This window comes from Thamnophis elegans, chromosome 2 (genome assembly GCF_009769535.1).
Source record: "Thamnophis elegans isolate rThaEle1 chromosome 2, rThaEle1.pri, whole genome shotgun sequence".
Taxonomy (NCBI): Eukaryota; Metazoa; Chordata; class Lepidosauria; order Squamata; family Colubridae; genus Thamnophis; species Thamnophis elegans.
This window is the reverse complement of record NC_045542.1, coordinates 56,717,819-56,738,129: the sequence shown is the minus strand read 5'-3', so window position 1 is coordinate 56,738,129 and position 20,311 is coordinate 56,717,819. Positions and strand designations below refer to the sequence as shown.

The following is a 20,311-nucleotide window of genomic DNA, read 5'->3' as shown; positions in this document are numbered from 1 at the left end:
AAAGGATATTTTTATTAACAAAAATTCTAGGTTGGAGGTGTTATATGAAGTTGGCCATAGTGAAATAAGTAAGGGAAAGGTTCTAAGCTGAACCATCAATTTCCAAGAAAGAACCAACAAGCCCACAGTGCCTGAAAGCCTTAATTCAAATTATGTTCACTGGAAATTCAGTGGGGCTGTCTCCCAATTAATTGCTTATATGGTTGTAGCCAGATTTATTGCCTAAGGCTGTGTTTTCAGAGAGTAGGTCACAGACTCCCCAGGGTGCATAAGGCAATGAATGAGGGTCACCCAAAATGCCTCTCCTTGCAGGATATATACAAAACAAGGTAAGGATTGCAGAACTCTCAATCTTCTATGTGTTTCTTTAAAACTCTTTTTAGTGGATAAGGAATTCTGCACAAGACTTTTATGCAAAACCTTATCAGACCTGATTTTGTGCAGTGGGGACTATGAAGGAGAGGAGAGGAGGAAGGTAGCAAAAAAAGATGGGGCCTGTGATTTCAGTGAAACTGAGTTGGCAGAGAAGGTGCCAAGAAGAATTGACAGTCTGCCCATGTTTTGCAAATTGTAGCATTTTAAGTGAACCTAATTTAAGGTAAAGGAGCACATTTTTTATTTTTTCTTCCCCCCGCCCCCCTCCTGACTTCCAGATTTCAGAAAGAGTTTGCCATATGGAAAAATAAGAAAGATCATGCTTCCCATTAGAATATAATGGGAATATATGGTAACATAATATAGAATACGTTTTTACATTTTATTGGGTTTGGTTTGATTTTATGTATGGCTCTATCATTCTTTTATATGATATGTAAAAAAAATTATGATTAAATATGGTATATATTTATTTATTTCTTGCCTAGCCCTAACTTACATTCACTTCTCCATCCATAATCAACATAGTATTAGGGAGGTAGCCTAAGAACTATGGTTGTTCTCTGCCAAGCAGTATGAATTTTTTTACTATGTAGCTATGGCGCTGTGTCACAAATGAATGAAAACTATGTATTATGTCTGGAAGAATTGACTTGCTGGTATTGGAAATTATCAGGACAGTATTAAAATGTATATTACTAGGTAACATATCTCTGTGGCTAGTGGTTACCATGTGGATACCAGGGCAACACATTGCCCTAAGGTTATGGACATCACCCAGAAAATTGCAACACCAAAGAATACTGCCAACCTTGACACACAGAACATTTTAAGTGGCATCCAAGTGGGGAGAGACTGCACCCACATGTAATACTATGGTGGCAATTTTAATTGAGATGCAACTGCATCAATCTAGCGGGAAGGAGATTTACAACCTAAATGGTTCCAAATTATTGCACCTGTATTATTCTGGTGTGAATATCTACTACAAGCAATAGGATTCACAGCCGATAATGGATAAAACAACTCAACAACATCCTTTGAAGCAGTCTGGGCTGTATTGCCATTTTAAACCTGCAGAGGAACCTTATCTTGTGTATATTCTACTACACTTGTTTGATTTCTTGATAGTGTGTGGGAAATAACTGTGCTGGCTTATGTGCTTGTGATGGGTTTGACACTATTCGCTTTTTTTTAAATAGAGGCTTTTTCTATGGCCTTGGTTTGCATTAAGAAGGCAGCCTTTAGAAAAGGGTATTCCTTGAAAACTGACAGATCCCTTAATTCAATGAATTCATACTAATTCCTATCATTTTGGCCCTAATGCACCAAAGAGATATGCAGTGAAGACAAAACAGACCATTTTTTTCATACTGAACCACAAAACCCCCAAAAGAGACTTCCTCATCTTGGCGGATGATCTAAATGCCCAGATTAATAAACTGTGGTTTGCCTGGAAATAATTGTGAGCACATTTGGGTCTGGTAGCATGAACAAAAATGGCTTGGATTGCTCTTCATCGTTAAACTCACTGGTCATTTGCAACAGTTTATTCCAGCCAAGCCCAATCATCAATTAACTTCATATTCACAAGCACTAAGGGGTGCTTCTACATTCTATTTCTATTCCTGATTGGCAAACACTTTAGGTCTGCTGCTAATGATGTCCAGTTGTTGAAAGGTGCAGAAGAAGGGTCTGATCATCACATGGTTTGATGCAGGATTAAACTGAAATTGAAAGCAATATCACGCTGCCATCGTAACTCCTGTTGAACTTGCTACCACTTCAACAACACCATGAAGTGTTTCAGATAGCACTGTATAACAGATCTGAGGTCCTGCTCCCAGATCAAGGTGATGACAATGTGGAGGAGCAGTGGTTTGAAATCGGAGACACCATCAACAAACCAAGAGAAATTATCTGCCCTTGTGGGGAGAAAGACTGTACTTAAAAACAGATGACTGGAGAATCTTGCAAATCCAACAAAGCCCCCCCCCCCCCAAAACCCAACCCAACAACAACCCCAAACCCCTGAAAAACAAATCTGTTAAAAAAAAACTAGAAGTGAGAAGGAGCCTTATGTGGATAACATAGCTGCAGAGGTGCTGGCAACAGCTGGCACTGTGACCAAGAGACATTCTTTTCAACTTGGAAAATATTATCAGTAAAGGCCAGTGGTCTCAGAATGAGCATTTGCAAAGCAACTTCGTGAGTTGCTAAAACAGCCAGAAAATTCTACAATGCCGGAAACTGTATTTTGATTTAGACTTAAAATGTGATCCATCAGCTGTATTAGATTGGGAACTAGTTGATCCAGGACCATCCTCCAATATTGCCTGTGAACCTGAGCCAAATAAAGCAGAGAACAATGCAATATTTCACCGCTTGAAAATGGCAAAGCTGCAGGACCTGAGCAAGTCCCCTTGGAAACAATGAAGGCAGATTGGCCTGTAGCACAGGCTATTCTCAACCGTATGGAAAGAACAGGTCCTTCCTGACTGCAAAACTGATATGGTGCTCATGTTTGAAAAGAGTAATAAATACAATATGAAAATTAACATGGAATCAGTCCTCTTTTAACAGTTGGAAAGATTCCTTTGCAGATTGTCAGAATATAATTATATAGCCACTCTTTGTTTAGAGGTTATCTTCCATAACAACTATTCACAAATACAATAGCATTTTTTTTAAAAAAAACTCATTTTCCAATCCATGTACACATTTACAACCGAATGTTGTGTGCCTGACAACAATGCACACCGGAGTGAAAGTAATACTGGCATAGCTGTCCAAGAGAACTTTATCTGAATGAAACGGGAACAACCAATGATCTTTGCAGTCTCTCTCTCTCTCTCTCTCTCTCTCTCTCTCTCTCTCTCTCTCTCTCTCTCTCTCTCCCTCCCTCCCTCCCTCCCTCCCTCCCTCTCTTTCTCTCTCTCTCACACACACACACACACGCACACACACACACGCACACACACACTGTTTAGTGGTCATTCTCAATTTAAGGAACATATTCTGACCACTAAACAAGGAGAGATATAACCAATGTAAGAATCCTCAACCCGGAAAAATCAATCTGGCTTTAGACCAAGGCATGACTGTGTGGACCTGATTTTGACTGTCAGGCAAGTATTTGAAGTGTGTGTTTGCTATGGAAAACAAACTACTGCTATGTTTACAGGATTCAAGAGTGTCTTTGGCAGCATCCATTAGGACTCTATGTAGAAAGTTAATATGGCATCTGGCATATCCAGCAAACACATCTGATTCTCTCTGAGCTTGGTTGTTTGCTTGCAGATGTTTCATTAGCCATCTAGGTGACATCATCAGCGCCAGTGAGATTGTGTTTGCTCATTTATATAAAGTAACTTGTCCTGCCAGTGTTAGGTGCAGCTGTGGTTTTCCCCTTGGTTATTCTTTGATTAGGATATAGTTTTCTGCTTGATTATTTGTCTGGTGTTAATTCTTGTTTATCTGGCTGTTGGCTGCCAAAGAGGATATATTTGGGTCTTTTTATTTTCTTTGCTTATTTTATTGTGTCTTTCAAATGTGTGTAAATGTGATTTACCTCTATGTGCCTACTGATGGCTAATAGGTCTGAGTTCCAAGATTCCAGGAATTCCCTATCGGTTTTGGATTTAGTTTGGTCTACTATCCTCACAGTGTTCCAATTGAGTCTGTTCGTGTGTTGTGAGAATAAGGATTTTTCATCCTGTCTTCTGATTGCTAGTTAGTATTCATGGATGTGCTCTGCTGGTCTTCTTCTTGTCTGTGCTACATAGTGGTTGTTTCAGTACTTTAAACTGTATGTGGTAGATGGCTCCTGTTTGTTTGTTTTTTATTCTTGGGGTGCTGGATCTTTGGCTTACTTAAGATATTTTAGAGGGCTTTCATTGGTTACCTAGCTAGTTGTTAATTTTCATTGGTCATCTAGTTTAGTTGTTAACTTTCATTGGTTACCTAGTTTAGTTGTTAACTTTCATTGGTTATCTAGTTTAGTTACCTTTAGTCAGATAGCAAAATGTCTGCAAGGCAAAAACTAAGCTCTGATAGCACTAAGGATTCCACAGTTTAACCCTCAGCTATTTATATTTTCTTCTACTGAAACCCTTCTGAATCACTGCTGCCTTTCATGACAACACTCCTTGGAATGTTACGGGGCATGCTGACAAAGCTTGCTCCTTAACAATCAAAACAGGAGTGTGTGCATTACTTTTCAGTATGGTGATACATTGGATAATGGAGGAAAGCATCCTTGGCATACAGCAGTTTAATATGGTTGGTTTGGTTTATTAGATTTATATGGCACAGATGAGCTGGACTTTACAGAAACAACATATACTGATGGTATTGTTTTCACAGAGGGATCAGAACAGGAGCTATTAGCTGTCATAAGCAAAGCAGCAGAGAGCTCGGGATATAAATAAATACAACAACAACAACAACAACAAAAGACCTATACCATGTCACCTGGTGGCAACAAATTAACCTTGCCCCTTGAGCTGTGTCAATAGAGCAGGTGCATGAGTTCAAGTACCTAGGCTCTTTCATCCCTGCATCAATGACTACGATACCCACTAATGCTGCTGCACAAATTGGTAGTGCTCAAGGGGCTTTTTTTAGCTTAAAGTGTGCTTCTAAAAGAAGAAAAACATCAGTGGGAAAATAAAGATGAAATGCAGCTATCATGCCAGCCTTGCTCTGTAAGAAGAAACCTGAACGACAGATAGGAAACATGAACAATGTAACTGAGGACCCAACAAAAGCTTGCTCCTTAACAATCAGAACAGGAGTAAGACAAATGTGTGCATCACCACCATTGTTGTTCAGTGTGGAGATAGATGGGATAATGGGGAAAATACAGGAGTTTAACGTGGCACAGATGAGCTGAAATCCACAGAAGTTCATGGTCGGGAGCAGAATGTGGACACTTGACAAACATTGCTTCCTTCTCACATTCCATTTGGTTATTTATTTATGAGACTTTTATATAACCTTTCAACCAGGAAGTCAAGGTGCCATGTTTGGCATACATTCTTCCTATTTCGTGCCATGTACATTCTTTCTATTTCCCCTCATCAATAAAGTGGAAGCTGGGCTCAGAAAGAGTAGTTGGCCCCAAGTCTCCCAGGTTTCAGTGGCTAAAAACAGATTAGGACCCGATTGTCCCATTTCCTAGTCCAATCCCTTGCCCACTACACCACACTGGCTGTTGCTTTGTATATTTCCCAAGAGACCTTCCGCACACTATCCCTGAGCTACTCTCGGTTTCTCCTTTCCTTGCCATACAGGCAGTGATGGGATTCAAAACATTTTACTACAGGTTATGTGGGCATGGCCTGGTGGGCGTGGCAGGGGAAGGATACTGCAAAATCCCCATTTTCTCCCAATCAGCTGGGACTTGGGAGGCAGAGAATAGATGGGGGAGGGCCAGTCAGAGGTGGTTCTCTGAACTACTCACAATTTCTGCTACTGGTTCTCCAGAACTGGTCAGAACCTGCTGAATACACCTCTGCATACAGGTATTGCTCCTTTACAGAAAGCAGGAAGGAACATATTTTCCAGTTCATAGAAATGGAAATTATATCATCTTGGAAAGACAACCATACTTAAAGGACAGTTTTACCTGAAATTTTGAAATGCTATTGTATTGGCAATGCTTCTTATTGCTATGTGCTGAAAATATTCTCCTAATCTCCTAATTTGTTATTTCCATTTCACTGAAACTTCAGGGTAAAAAATGCTCTGAAATTAAGCTCAGTCTCTAATTTATAAAAGAAAAGACTTGGCCTTAGCTCAAGAACAAAGGCTCAAGCCATTCTCTGGGGCTGAAACTAGGAAACACTTAGAAGAAAACTAATAAAGGAAAGAACCACAATATATTGCAAAATAATGGGGAAAAGGTCCTTGCCTGTATGAAAGTCTTAACTGGTGATAAGTGGTTGCAGTTGCTTCATTGCTCTTGTCACAAAGAATAAAAGGCCCAGCACCAGGTAAAACACCAAAGGCTGGCAAGTGACTAAGACATGTTACTTATGGGTAATTTTATGTTAAGTGGCTGGCTGGAAACACAATATGACCAGAAGGTCTCAGACAGACACTTAAAAGTAAAGACATGATGTAAACCAGCACAAAAGGCCATGGGCAACTATTATAGAGGAACAACTTTCTAAAGGTTTACTGGGGCTTTTTAAATAGCCGTGAATACAATACCACAGAAAATAAAGGAGGGACATACTTGACAGACAAAAGGCTCCCGTGACTCAGAGCAGCACTCAGAGGAGAACAAGGGTATGAGAATTCCAAGGCCTGCCCATATTGTGTTTCTGGCCTTGCAGGTTCAAGAACTGCATAGTCCTACCGGACTTAGAAGAACACTGTTAGCAATGTCTTTAATGGTTTTTATCACTACTATCAACTGTAGTCCAATGTTGGAAGTACACCATGTTTTGGACCAGGGGTGAGTTCTGGCTGCTGCTATTGCCAGTTTGCTCAGGGATGCGCTGTGCACACATGTGTGCTATGCGCGCATGCACAGTACTAAAAATGTTTTTGCATATGCGCAGAAGCAAAAAACAAGACGGCGGTGCCTATGGTGGTGCCAAAAGAACCAGTTTGGGGGCATGACAGGCCGAGTTGCTACCTACTCGGCCAAACCGGTCTGAACCTGTAGGAACCCACCTCTGTTTAGAATCACTAGGGAACAGACATCTCAGTGAGATTATACAATGATTGGGGTTTATTTCTAAAATGTGTTGTGGAATATGTGGGCTCATGATAGCAGGACAGAAGAGAAAGAACTGGAGAAAAATCACAAAATACAGAAAACTACAAATAAAAATAGAATGCAGGATCCAATCTCAGCCGGTCAACGGCCCAGGGGTTTAATCTTTTGAGCTTGTGCTGGAGCCCATCCTCTGGGAACTTCTCTCTAGCAGAATCCCCACACTCTGCTAGAGAGAAGTTTCCTGAGGATGGGCTCCAGCATGACTCCAAAAGCTCTAGAAGACAGAAACTCTGGTTCCGGTGACTTACCCAGATTGGATCCTGCAACAAATATTTGCATATATGTATATTTGCCTTCATTCATAAAAATAGAATGACTGTGGCAAAAGAAAGATAGTACCAATAGAGATAGGCACCCTGGGTGCAATCCCAAAACAACTGGAGCACCACATGAACACTATTGGCATGGAATCCCCATTTGATCAGTCAAAATCCCCATCAGTCAATTTCAAAAGACAGCTTTACTTGAAACTGCTTACACCTTGTGATGATACATTTAACACCATGAAACCACACCTGCCTATCCCAGGTCCTTGGGAAGGACTCAATAGGTGGATAAAAATGCCATTGCAATCTAAAATTCTGGATGACTATGCATCAAACCATAATAATAAACTATTTTCCCTTCGCTTCTAAATGGCACCTCCAGGCTAGATTCCTAAAGTGGGCAGGTCCAAAACAAAGACATGGGTTGTGTACAGACAAAAACCCAATACAGCTAGCTGGACTTTGACTGAATTTAATTATGCAATTTCATTTAGAGCTATACATACCATATTCTCTTTCATGGTATGCGAAACACAGAAAGGGAGTAAGAAACTGTGAGCCAAAGCCTTTAAATGTATCATTTCTGTTTCTTCAGTAGAATCACCTATGGGATCCTATTTTTAAACAAACCCACAGCAGATGACACCAACTTCTTGCTTTTTGGACATTGCTTTTAGCCTTTCATTCATGATTAAACCAATTCCACTCCATAGTATCGTACAGTCATGGAATGTAAGCAGGGGTGGGTTCCGGCAGGCACTACCACTGGTTCGCTCATTGGTGCACTTTGCGTGCGCATTGTAGTGCAACAAAAAAAATTTCTGCACATGTGCAGAAGCTAAAAAGAAGATGCTGGTGCCTACAGCGCTCTCCAGAAAACCAGTTTGGGGGCGTGGCGGGCCTGGGTCGCTGCCTGTTCCAGCAATCCAGGTCATCAAACCACTACCAGTTTGGCCGAAGTGGTCCGAACCTGTAGGAACCCACCACTGAATGTAAGATTTAGAAGGAATCTTGGAGGTCTCATTTTCCACTTTAGGAATCCATATCTCCAACAGCTGGCAATTCAGTCATTCAACCTTCAGTGAACGAGAGTCAATCTTCTCTAGACATAATTTGTTGCATTGTTGAACAGTTCTTACCATTTGGATTTTTTTCCAGTTGTCTAATCTTTTGATTTAAACCTATTGTATCTTGTTCTATCTTCTGGAACAATTTTGAACACTTCTGCTCCATCTTCTTGGTGACAGCTCTTCAAATAGTTGAAGATAATGACCAGGTTTACCTGCAGTCTTTCCTCTTCAGGCTAAACATATCCAGTGCCTCCAACCATTCCTTGCAAGATTTCCTAGCCCTTTAACATTTTGGCTGCTGTCCTTTGGACAATTTATCAATATTCTTCCTAAAAAATCCTTGACCTGGAAACAATATTCTAGATGTGTTCTGCCCAAGGCAGAATAAACAGGAACAGTTATTTTGTCTGATTTTGTCATTAAATTCTGGGATTGCATATACCATTTTTGGAGCTGCCTCAGACTATGTGTTTAAGTTCAGCTATTGATCTACCAAGATACTGAGATCTTTTTTGTCTATCCTGTTGCCCAGTGTGATAGATTCCATTCTGTACTTGATTTTTCCAACAATTGTAGAACTTTGCATTTATATTCAGTGAAATTCATCATTCTTGTTACCATTCATTGTTTCTGCTTATCAGGATCCTCAAATTTAACCACAGTACTGTCTTCTTAACCAATTTTTCTCAACCTCAGCAACTTCAAGATGGCTAGACTTAAACTTCAGAATTATCCACTTTATCTATCTTACATGTGCTAAGATTGAGAAACAATTGTCTGAGATTTTACTATCTTGCCATCTAGGTCTTATTTGGGGAAAAAAATCCGTTCCATATTCTTAAAACTTACATCAAAGTTATTTATAAATATGTTGCAGTAGAAGGTCTAGAATGGAACCTGCAACTCAACGCTTCCTCATATATATATATATATATATATATATATATATATATATATATATATATATATATATATATATATATATATATATATATATACACACATACATACATACATACATACATACATACATACATATATATATATATAGAGAGAGAGATGGGTGGGGGTGGGGGAGGGGGTGGGGGAGGGAGATGTAGGCCTAAAGCAAAGAATTATTTGATGCTGACATGTGGAACTAAATCAAAGGTGTTTTGTTTAAGAGAACCCTCTTTTTTGTTGTCTACTTTATTAGCCATTTTAAGAATAAGAAAGCATGAGGAAGTTTTTCAAGTATCAAATAGTACTTCATATTAGATCCCAGAAAAATTAACATGCACAATACTTATTAGAATGACTTACAAAGCCAGTGCATTTATATGTATTGGGATGAATAATGAAGCACAAAGCTCAGTTTAAAAGCAAAGGGTTGGTTTTTTTTGTTGTTGTTGTTAAAAAAGGTTTTAAAAGTATAATTGCATAAAACTAAAAACCTTAGAGGTATAACAGACTGAACCGCCATGCATGCATTTCACAGGTTTCAGATTCTCTTGCTTGTAGAAGATACAATTTTGTTACAATTCTTTCATTCATTCTCTCTAGTGGGGGGGGGGGGGGAAACTCTACAATCCTGTTGGGTTGTAGAGACATTAGATTCAAGATTGCACAGGCAAAGGTTAGATTGCACAGGAAGGTTATCATTATCATGGAGAAGTGTGATAACATTTATCTTTGTGCTTTCAGGAGTAGAAGGGTAATAGGCTGGGAGCTTTATGACCTACAAGGCAAAGAAATTTCAGCAGCTCAGGGGTTTTTTAATGCATAGAGAGAAACTAAAAGCAGGAAATCTCTGAAGGTTGTCTGAACTGGGATTCTTCTTGTTGCAATTTTTAAAAATACCACTTTTGTTTTGTTCACTTGCCTCAATTAGTTCCACATGCTGGCAGAGAGTAGTGATTGGAAAGGTGACATAGATGTGTAAAGGCTTGAAAGAATGGGGGAGAAGCTTCCTGGCACCTTCACATTTATTCGTGCCAATTCTTATTTATTCCAGCAATCTGCAACCTGCTACAGTTCCATAAGTAAGAATAAGACAAAATTCTTCCCGATGTTGAATCCTCATCTCGCTACAGGGCATTTGGCAAGTCATGACATCCATTTATCTTCTGGCAAGCAAAAAAAGGTGTCAGATTTGAACATTATGATTATGTGTTGCCTGCTTTCAAAGTGGATCTCTCTTGAATGCTCCAAATAATTATACTCTGAATAAATGTAGCTATTGTTGTGCATATGTCTGCATATGGAAGAATCAATGGATGGATTAGATAGAGATAGATAGATAGATAGATAGATAGATAGATAGATAGATAGATAGATAGACAGATAGACAGACAGACAGACAGACAGACAGACAAGTAGACAGACAGACGTGTGTGTGTGTGTGTGTGTGTGTGTGTGTGTGTGTTGCAATCGTGCTGATAAATAAATAAAGGGAGACTGGTATAGATCTATTTCAAGCTATTTAGCTCTCATCAGCTAGCCATACCCTTACTGGGAATCGAACCTGTACAGCCAGATTCCCAGTAAGGGTATGGCTATCTGATGAGAGCTAAATAGCTTGAAATAGATCTATACTAGTCGCCTTTTATTTATTTATCAGCACAATTGCAACACAAATGTAACAAGGCAACATAAAAATATTGGCTTTCTGCCTGGATGGCTCCCAGAGTGAGCCAATAGACAGAAAAGGGAAGCAGTATGCTACCTCCCATATTGGGCATACCAGGGGTTATTACACTAAATACATACCTATTTCCCTGGCTCAGCTGATAAAGGAGGAGAACCTTGTGGCTTAGTGGTTAACACAACTGCTTAATATGTAATACGGCACAGGTTCAAATCCCAGTAAGGGTATGGCTAGCTGATGAGACCTAAATAGCTTGAAATAGATCTATACTAGTCTCCCTTTATTTATTTATCAGCTCAAATACAACACACACACACACACACACATATATGAGCAAAATCAGCATTTTCTTAGTCTCTAATAGTATATCTATAGAACTGAGAGGGACACAGTGGCTCAGTGGCTAAGATGCTGAGCTTGTCGATCAGAAAAGTCAACAGTTCGGCGGTTTGAATCCCTAGCACCATGTAACGGAATTAGTTCCTGTTACTTGTCCCAGCTTCTGCCAACCTAGCAGTTCAAAAGCATATAAAAATGCAAATAAAAAAATAGGAACCACCTTGGGTGGGAAGGTAATAGTGTTCCGTGCATCTTTGGCGTTTAGTCATGACCATGGAGTCGTCTTTGGACAGCACTGGCTCTTTGGCTCTGAAACGGAGATAAGCACCACCACCCCTAGAGTTGGGAACAACTAGCACATATTGTGAGGGGAACTGTTACCATTACTGTTATAAAACTGACATTTAAAAAAATAGTCACAAAAATGTTAAGATGAAGCTTGCAAAGCATTTTGCAAACTATATGTGCTAGATGAACAAACACCCTGTTCAAAAAAATATAGTTTCCTTTGGAAATCTATTTTCTTTTCTATTTTTAATTTCCAAGTTTAGCCTGCTGGCAGATTTTATAAGAACCTGTTGTACATTAATTCCAATATACGAATGACTCAAGAAAAAAAAAAAAACCACAGGGATTTTCTGTGCTGGCTACAAATTACAGGCTACCATTGCAATCTGCATTTCCCATTAAAGCAAAAGCCAACTTGTTGGCTAATTCAAAATCAGTACATTTTCATGCCGTATGTTATTTGGTGAACCAGGTTTTTTTCAGTCAAAAACTCTGCATTCACTACTAGTCTCCATTCATCCGTCATATCTTCTAATATATTCTAACTTAAGTATTATGCTCAATTCAACCTACACCTTGAAGCTTTACTTCCACAGTTTCTCCTGCTTTAAACATTCTCTATTCACGCTTTATCATCTGACAGTTCAGTCAACTAATTTCCTCCTAAACCCAATTTCACTCATGGCTGGAGTGAAATCGTGGTAATTTTTCCTCATGCCATGTACTATTAATGGTGCTTGAAATTATGCAAATAAAATTGAACACAAATGCTTTCTTTGCCAGGAGCTTAACAGATTTGTTTAGGGGAGAAAATGAACTTTGCATCCAGGGCCAGTCATTTCTGAAAACTTAATCTTAAAAGAGGAGGGGAAGAAAAATTTGCTAGTAAAACCTGATTGGATTCCAATGTAACCTCGTTCTCAGATTCTTCGAACTTCTTACAAGGGTATCATTAATTAAGATGGCTCTGGAACATGAAATAACAAAGCTAATGAACAGAAAAAACTCTGCAAAATTAGTCTGGGTTGCATTCACTGAATAAGAAGTTAAAATGAGCAATAGCTTGCATAGTTTAGTTTCCCCTTTAATTAAACTGCTTATCAATGTTGTGTTCACCTATTCAGCAAACCTGTGCTGGCTGTCTAGGGGCATCTGTCTTGAACATCTGCGCATATCCCAGAATAGATATGTAGCCAGCATTTCCTCCACTATTTCCCACTTATAAGTAATTTACCTAGGCAAGAGACCATTATGAAGCTTATATGGCAGATTCAGATTACAGTAGGATGACTTTACAGCCCATTGACCTATTTTCAAATTAAACTGAGTTTTGCTTCCAAATTATTGATCCCTGAGCATAAATTGATCCAGCATAAATATATCTAGGGGGATCTCCACTTTCTTACAGAAGACCATCTAATATTCTAATTTCTCTGCTGTTGATTCTTCAGTGCAAACACTGTAAAAGATAGGGGCAAAAGGACTCAATCCTAGTTACATGAAAAACCTGTTTTTATTTATAAATATTGGGTTAATCTAACACCAGAGTCTTTGGTTTGTACCAGGGAGTGAAAGAAGGAAACCAATAGATGCATGTATAGGATATGGAGTGAATGAATGGGGGGGGGGGGATACAGAGAGTTATGAAAAAAGATACTGTACATAACAGAGAAGCTGCAGGCTGAAATCATGGGTGAAGAAATGGAAAATGGAGTGGATGAAGCTAGGGAACTGAAAAGAAAAAAAGATGGCCATTGCAGAGAAAATGGCCAAGATTATGGAGGAAGAGGAGATTTGAAAAAAATGGAAAAGATGCTCAACATATAGATGCATGTACTATTTATAGACAGGGATGTGGTGGCTCAGTGGCTAAGATGCTGAGCTTGTCGATCAGAAAGGTTGGCAGTTCAGCAGTTTGAATCCCTAGTGCCGCGTAATGGACTGAGCTCCCGTTACTTGTCCCAGGTTCTGCCAACCTAGCAGTTCGAAAGCATGTAAAAATGCAAGTAGAAAAAAATAGGAACCACCTTCGGCGGGAAGGTAACAATGCTTCATGCACATGACCACGGTGACATCTTTGGACAACGCTGGCTCTTCGGCTTTAAAACTGAGATGAGCACTGCCCCCTAGAGTTGGCAACGACTGGTACATATGTGCAAGGGGAACCTTTACCTTTACTATGTATAGTGCAGGAAGACAGCTTGGAGGGAGGTGACTAGCACAAGAGTGGGTGATGTTAATGGCTGTCTTTAGAGTGATGTGAACATGGTCCTCTTTTGGAGCAGAAAACAGAACATTCAAAGTGTCTTCAGCTCTACAGACAGGTAATATCCGAAATATACCTATGGGGTTCAAAATGTTGGGAAACCCTTATTTATATCTCTATGTCTTATTAGAGGTAGAGCTCCCAAATTCACCTCCTTTGTTCTTGTGCATATCTCTCATGTCCATCCATTGTATTATTTTCTTCACAATATTTTCATTGTTTTGGGGATCTTCTCAAAAAGGAGAGTATGTAATTAAGAAATGCTTCCCTACTATTTGGAGTGGGGAAGGGTAGAGATAGGGAACAGGGATAGGGAAACATTTGAGGGTGAAGATTAGTTCTCCATGCTTGTAGGTTGGTTTCGAAATGTTTCATTAGTAGGCTAGGTGTTGTGGCTTAGCAGGATCCAGTTGAGCTGCTGATGGACTCGGATAGCAAGGAACCATATGAGTCTGCCCTGGACGATGTGGAGGACCCTGGGCAGGGTTCAGACTCAGAGCAGGGACCAGAGAGGCTGGTTGGCCACTAGGAGGTGCCTGAGGCATGGAGCAGTGGGGAGGATCAAAGGCAGTTTCTCCCTGATGCTAGATTGAGAAGGGCTGAGAAACGGAAGCAGCAACTCCGTAGGCAGACTCACAGAAGATGATTAAGCACAGGTGGTTGTTGATTGGCCCCTCCCAAGAGAGATTATAGGTGAGGCGTTGGGAGGGGACATTTGCAGGAAACAACCATTTGAATTAGTAGTTAAGAAAATCTATCTGTGTATTCTAACCGTGTCTGTTCGTTTGTACTATCTGCGTTACTGTGTTTGAACTATCTGTGTTGCTGCAGAGCTACTCTATTAAACGTGAGTTGCCTGGGCCCTCATCCAAAGGATTTGTTATCTCAGTAATTGAACAGTGGCAAACAGCCAAGCTGTGTTTTGGTTTATTCACAGGCCGGGGGTCAGAACAGCTAGGTAACATATTCAGCAGAGTTTAAGGGTTGTTAGTCTCAGTGTTCTTCTGTTTATAAGGGCTGCAGATGTGGGTGTGAGAGTCTTGTGATGGCTCAGCTGCAAGTCATCAGTGAGTCTTGTAATGGGTCTTGTGATAAGAAGATTACATCTGGTCAGGGTGTTTGGGAGGTGAACTGCTGGTGGGGAAAGGATTGGTTGAGGGTTGGTGCTTTAATTAATCTCTACCCACATCAACACCAAACAGCACCAGTTTGATTGTAGCAATACAAAATTCTTCAGCCATGCTACCACCTGCCATGCTCATAAGTTCTTTGAAGCCTGGCACTCCACAAGCAATTCCATCAACAGACATATCGACTTCGATCAGCAATGAACCTCTCAGAATCCAAATCAACCACACAGCCAACTAGAGACAGCACCGACCCTCAACAGCCCACACACCAGATATTCATCTCCCAATGACCCCGATTTGATGTAATCACAAGACCCATGACAAGACTCACTGATGACTCACGGCTGAACCATCACAAGACCCTCACTTGACACACCCACACCTGCAGCCCTTATAAACAGAAGAACACTGACACCCCTGAAACCCTGCTGAATATTTTACTTATCCAGGAAATGAAATGTTTGGAAACCAACCCACAAGTTGAGAGAATGAACCTTCACCCTCATCCTACACCCCAGCTACAGATATTCACTACTATTTCAAAGGGAAACATTTTGCATGGTGTGCACTTTCTATTAGTTGTTGTCATGAAGCTTCTTTATGCATGAAGTCATTTATGTGCTGGATGGAAATAAGATGTAATTTTTCCTCCACTATACAGAAAAAGAGTTATAGAGAAAGCATTATCAAAATTATAGGAAGGAGGTTAAATTTGACAGCTCTTTCTAAGAAACCCAAGAGTGTGCAGGCCATCAGATGGGACCACTAATCTCAGCAAAGAGAGAAAAATATGGGTATTCATTGAATTTAAAATTGGAAATATAAAGAAATCTCTCTTCCCTGCAGCATGTTTGAAAAATCTGAACATTCTTTGTACATTCTAGAGTATTCCATAATGGTTGTTTTTGAAACACCCTCCAGATACGTCATCATTGACAGCAATGAATAGTAGCACTAAAAATTCACCAGGGACTGCAGAGAAGTGGAAACATGCCTTCAGCATAATGGTGGGATTTTAATAAAGTGCTTTTCCTTGCTTGATTCACTGAAATTTCTATTTGCTGCTTTCCTTCTACCACTACCACCACTTTCAGGTCCATCTAGATGTACACAACTTTTGGAGGATGAGTGTTGACAGAACAGGATGTTCTCTGCATATAAAATCACAAAAAATGTCTATTAAAAATAGAGAGAAATTATATAATAAGACTTTGGTTAACATTTTGTAAGTAGAGCTTTTCTGCTGCTGCAAGAATAGGTGAACAAGTTTTTGAAAGAAGGGAAAGAACAATTTTATATTTCTGGAAATATCCCCTGGATGTCTATTGCCCCAGTTTATGGATAGTGGAAAGCTGCATCGGCCAAGTAGGAAGCAGGAGAGATCAGCTATGTAAAGTTTCAAGTACAAGATAAATCACTGAAATGGTCTGTAGGGAACAGTAGTATTGCTTGGGACAAATCATGCTACATCTCTACCTCATTCAGAGATACAGTGGGGAGGTTTATGGAACTTTTGCTACTCTCTGAGCTTGATTGTTTGATTGTAAATGTTTCATTACTCAACTAAGTAACATCTCCAATACTAGAAGACAGTGGGGTTTGCTTCTTGTTTATATCCAGTCACTTGTCCACTCAGTGTTGATGGGGGCATTGTTTTCTCCTTGGTAGTTCCTTGATTAGGCTATTGTTTACCGGTTCATTGTTTATCTGAGTTGGTTAGAGTGTTGTTTACTTCTAGATTATTTGTTGAGTGTAAATCCTGGAGTTAACATTAATGTTGATTGCTGGCAAGGTGATATTCTGGTTTCCTTTTTAGCTTTATTGTCTTTTTTGAATGATGTGCAAATGCTATCTGTATGTGCCTGTTGATGACTGGTTTGCCTGAATGCCAAATGGAGAAGTTCGTGTTTTAAAAGTATAAAGGGATACAGGCAAAGGTTGCTTAACTATCACCCTTTCCTTGCCTTACCTTCCCAGAAGTACTTTTGACATCAGAGCTGGGAATGAGAAATTCTGGGACAGTAGATAGAGATGAAATGGGGGTCTACCATTTTTCTCTTTTTATGCATCACTTTATCTTAAAAAATAGTTTGTGTGCAAATGGCTACCCTCTCATTTCACATCTGGCCTCAGGGTGAAAATAGCAAATTTTTTAAAAATCATACCACCTGTTACTTCATGCTTTATTTCTAACTTTAGAAATATTTCCATATGTTTGGTATTTTAAAATGATTTAAAAACACATACAAACCTAATAGCAGTTTCAAGTATGAAAGAAAAATCTGTTCTATTTTAAATGATCTATTTGCATGGGAGGAAAGGATGGCAATTGCGCATCGAGTGCTGTTGGACAGTTCCTCTATTTGTGAGAAAACTGCAGCCCATGCTTCCAACATTGCAATAATAATAAGTAGCATAGACGTTTGTTTGTGTGCATGTGTGTGTGCGTGTGCATGCTAGTCATTCCCAACTCTAGGGGGCAGTGCTCATCTCCGTTTCAAAGCCAAAGAGTCAGCACTGTCTGAAGACATCTCCGTGGTTATGTGGCCAGCATGATTAAATTCTGAAGGCACACACAACACTGTTACCTTCCCACCAAAGGTGGTTCCTATTTTTCTACCTGCATTTTTACATGCTTTCAAACTGCTAGGTTGGCAGAAGCTGGGACAAGTAACGGGAGCTCACTCCATTATGTGGCACTAGGGATTCGAACCACCGAACTGACAACCTTTCTGGTTAACAAGCTCAGCATCATAGCCACTGAGCCACCACATGTACACACACACAGAGACAAACACACACACACACACACACACACAGACACACACACACACACACACACACACACACGGTGGCTTAGTGACTAAGATGCTGAGCTTGTAGATCAAAAAGGTCATCAGGTTTTTTTGTGTATAACGTGTGTGTGTGTGTGTGTGTGTGTGTGTTTGTAGATTTTCATGGGTGTAGGTATGCTGGTCTTGTTGTATTCGGGCTGTTTCCCGTGTAAGATTGAGATTGTCTTGGCAATGTTTCGGCGAGGTCTCACTCGCCATCTTCAGCCTGGTGCCAGCTGAAGGCTGCCTAGTTTCTGCTGGAACACATCCAATGATGAGAACTTCCTCCTTCTGCCCCTGATAAATGGTTTCAGTGACAAACTGCTTTTAAGGAAGATTTAAGGGGGGAAAGGAACAAGAACGTGTCTTCCTATAATTTAAGAACATTATTCTGTGTGCTGCATTCAGGGATGATAAAGAACAAGTCTTGACCTTCTTTTGTGTGACATTCCTTCAAGTACAAGAAAAGTGTTTTCATTTTCCCACTCAGTCATTTTTCCCCCTCAAGGCGAAGCATTTCTAGGTTCATCAGTCACTCTTAAGACTTAGTTTGCAGCTCCCCAATAGCTATTCCATGAACCTGTTTGTATTTCTTCTAACATTGCCAAAAAATGGCAAAACCCTTAAAATAGTCTCAACAATGCATAATACAATGGAACTCTTATTTTCCATGATATGGGAACTATATTTCTATTGATACAACATAAAATTGCATTTTGCTTTTTGGCAGCTGCCATAATGTTTGTGATCAAATACCTTTCAAAATCCTTTTCATATGTATCTTACTAGTACCAAAGTACAGTATATGTTCCCCCTTACATTAATTTGTGTTTGAACTTTTCCCTACTGAAAGAACTTTCTATTAGTCTCTATCAAAGTTCTTTTTGTCATTTCCAGTCTAATTGTCTAACCTAACAAGATATTTTTGCCTCTTTCAGCATTAGCTACCTGCCCTCTCTTTATTTGAAAAATATTCTGTCTCATTATCCAATTCATTCCTGAAGAATATTAGACACAAGATCAATGGCACCCCAGTAGATATCTCACTCTATTTCATTGAATAAACACAATAACACTTGTTGGATATGGTTTTCAAGCCAGTGGCTATTTGCCTAATAAACACACCATCAACTCCACACTTAATTAGTTTGCCAATTCAAATATCATGGAACACTTTGTCAGATACTGACATAGAACTCAATGTCTGTGCCTCCTTGTTTGGGCTACCTCAAAGGGCTAACAGATGCTTTGCTACAGTCAAGAAATATTATTTCTCCAACAGGAACTATTAAGACATATATCCAGTCAGAACAGAAATAGACTCAGTTTAGCAAACCTTGTTCTTAAGAAATCCATGCTGCTTTCTAATAATATAATTTTCATGGCACATGTTTATTAATTTATGACCAAGCTTAGAATGTCAGACTGATTGGCTTGTTCTTCCCCAGATCTTCCTCCTATCCTTGTTTTTTTTTTTTTTTAAGATAGAGACAATATTTGCCCTCCTTCAATCATGTGGCACTTCTCTACTATTCCAAGATTCCAAAATGACAGTGGGTAGAGATTGGCTTTGAGGGGTCCTTGGTGCTCTCTCAGCTTGGTTTTCTTGCAAATGATTTATTACCCAAACTAGGTAACATTGCTCCTGAGGCAGTGTACAGGATCATAGGGAGTATGTGCACAAGCACCTGTGTTTTAGACCCATGCCCCTCCTGACTTGTGAAAACTTCCCAGGAGGTGACAGGCAGCTCTAGCAGTGATTAATGCTTCCCTACAAGAGGCAGAAGTCCCCCAGCACTTTAAGGAGGCTGTGGTGTACCTCTGCTGAAGAAGCATTGCTGGATTCCACCCTATTGGACAATTTTTTGACCTGTCTTCATTTTCCCTTTTTGGGGAAAATTGTTGAGAAGGTGGCTATGTGGCAACTCCAGAGGTTTCTGGTTGAAATGGATTATCTAAACCCCTACCAGTCAGGATTCAGGCCCGGATATGGGACAGAAATGGCATTGGTCATGCTTTTTGATGAACTCTGGCAGGAAAGGGATGGGGATACTGCATCCGTCCTTGATCTACTTGACCTCTCAGCTGCTTTCAATACTATCAATCATGATATTCTTCTGGAGTGGCTTTGGGTATTGGGAGGGGGAGGGGCTCTGTGCTATCCTGTTCACTTCTTTCCTCTGTGGCCATTCTCAGTTGGTGTTAAAAGGAGGCGAGAGATCCAGCCCTTGCCCACTGCTTTGTGAGGTCCTGCAGAGCTCAGTACTCTCTCCACTCCTATTCAACATCTACATGAAGCCATTCAATGAAATCTTCCATCTCCATGG

The 20,311-nt window shown here is 39.9% G+C and overlaps 1 protein-coding gene across 1 annotated transcript in view; it reads right to left on the bottom strand.

The window, feature by feature from the left end:
- The window catches only part of MGAT5B (alpha-1,6-mannosylglycoprotein 6-beta-N-acetylglucosaminyltransferase B), a 260,592-nt gene that overhangs the window by 67,311 nt on the left and 172,970 nt on the right, over positions 1 to 20,311 (bottom strand).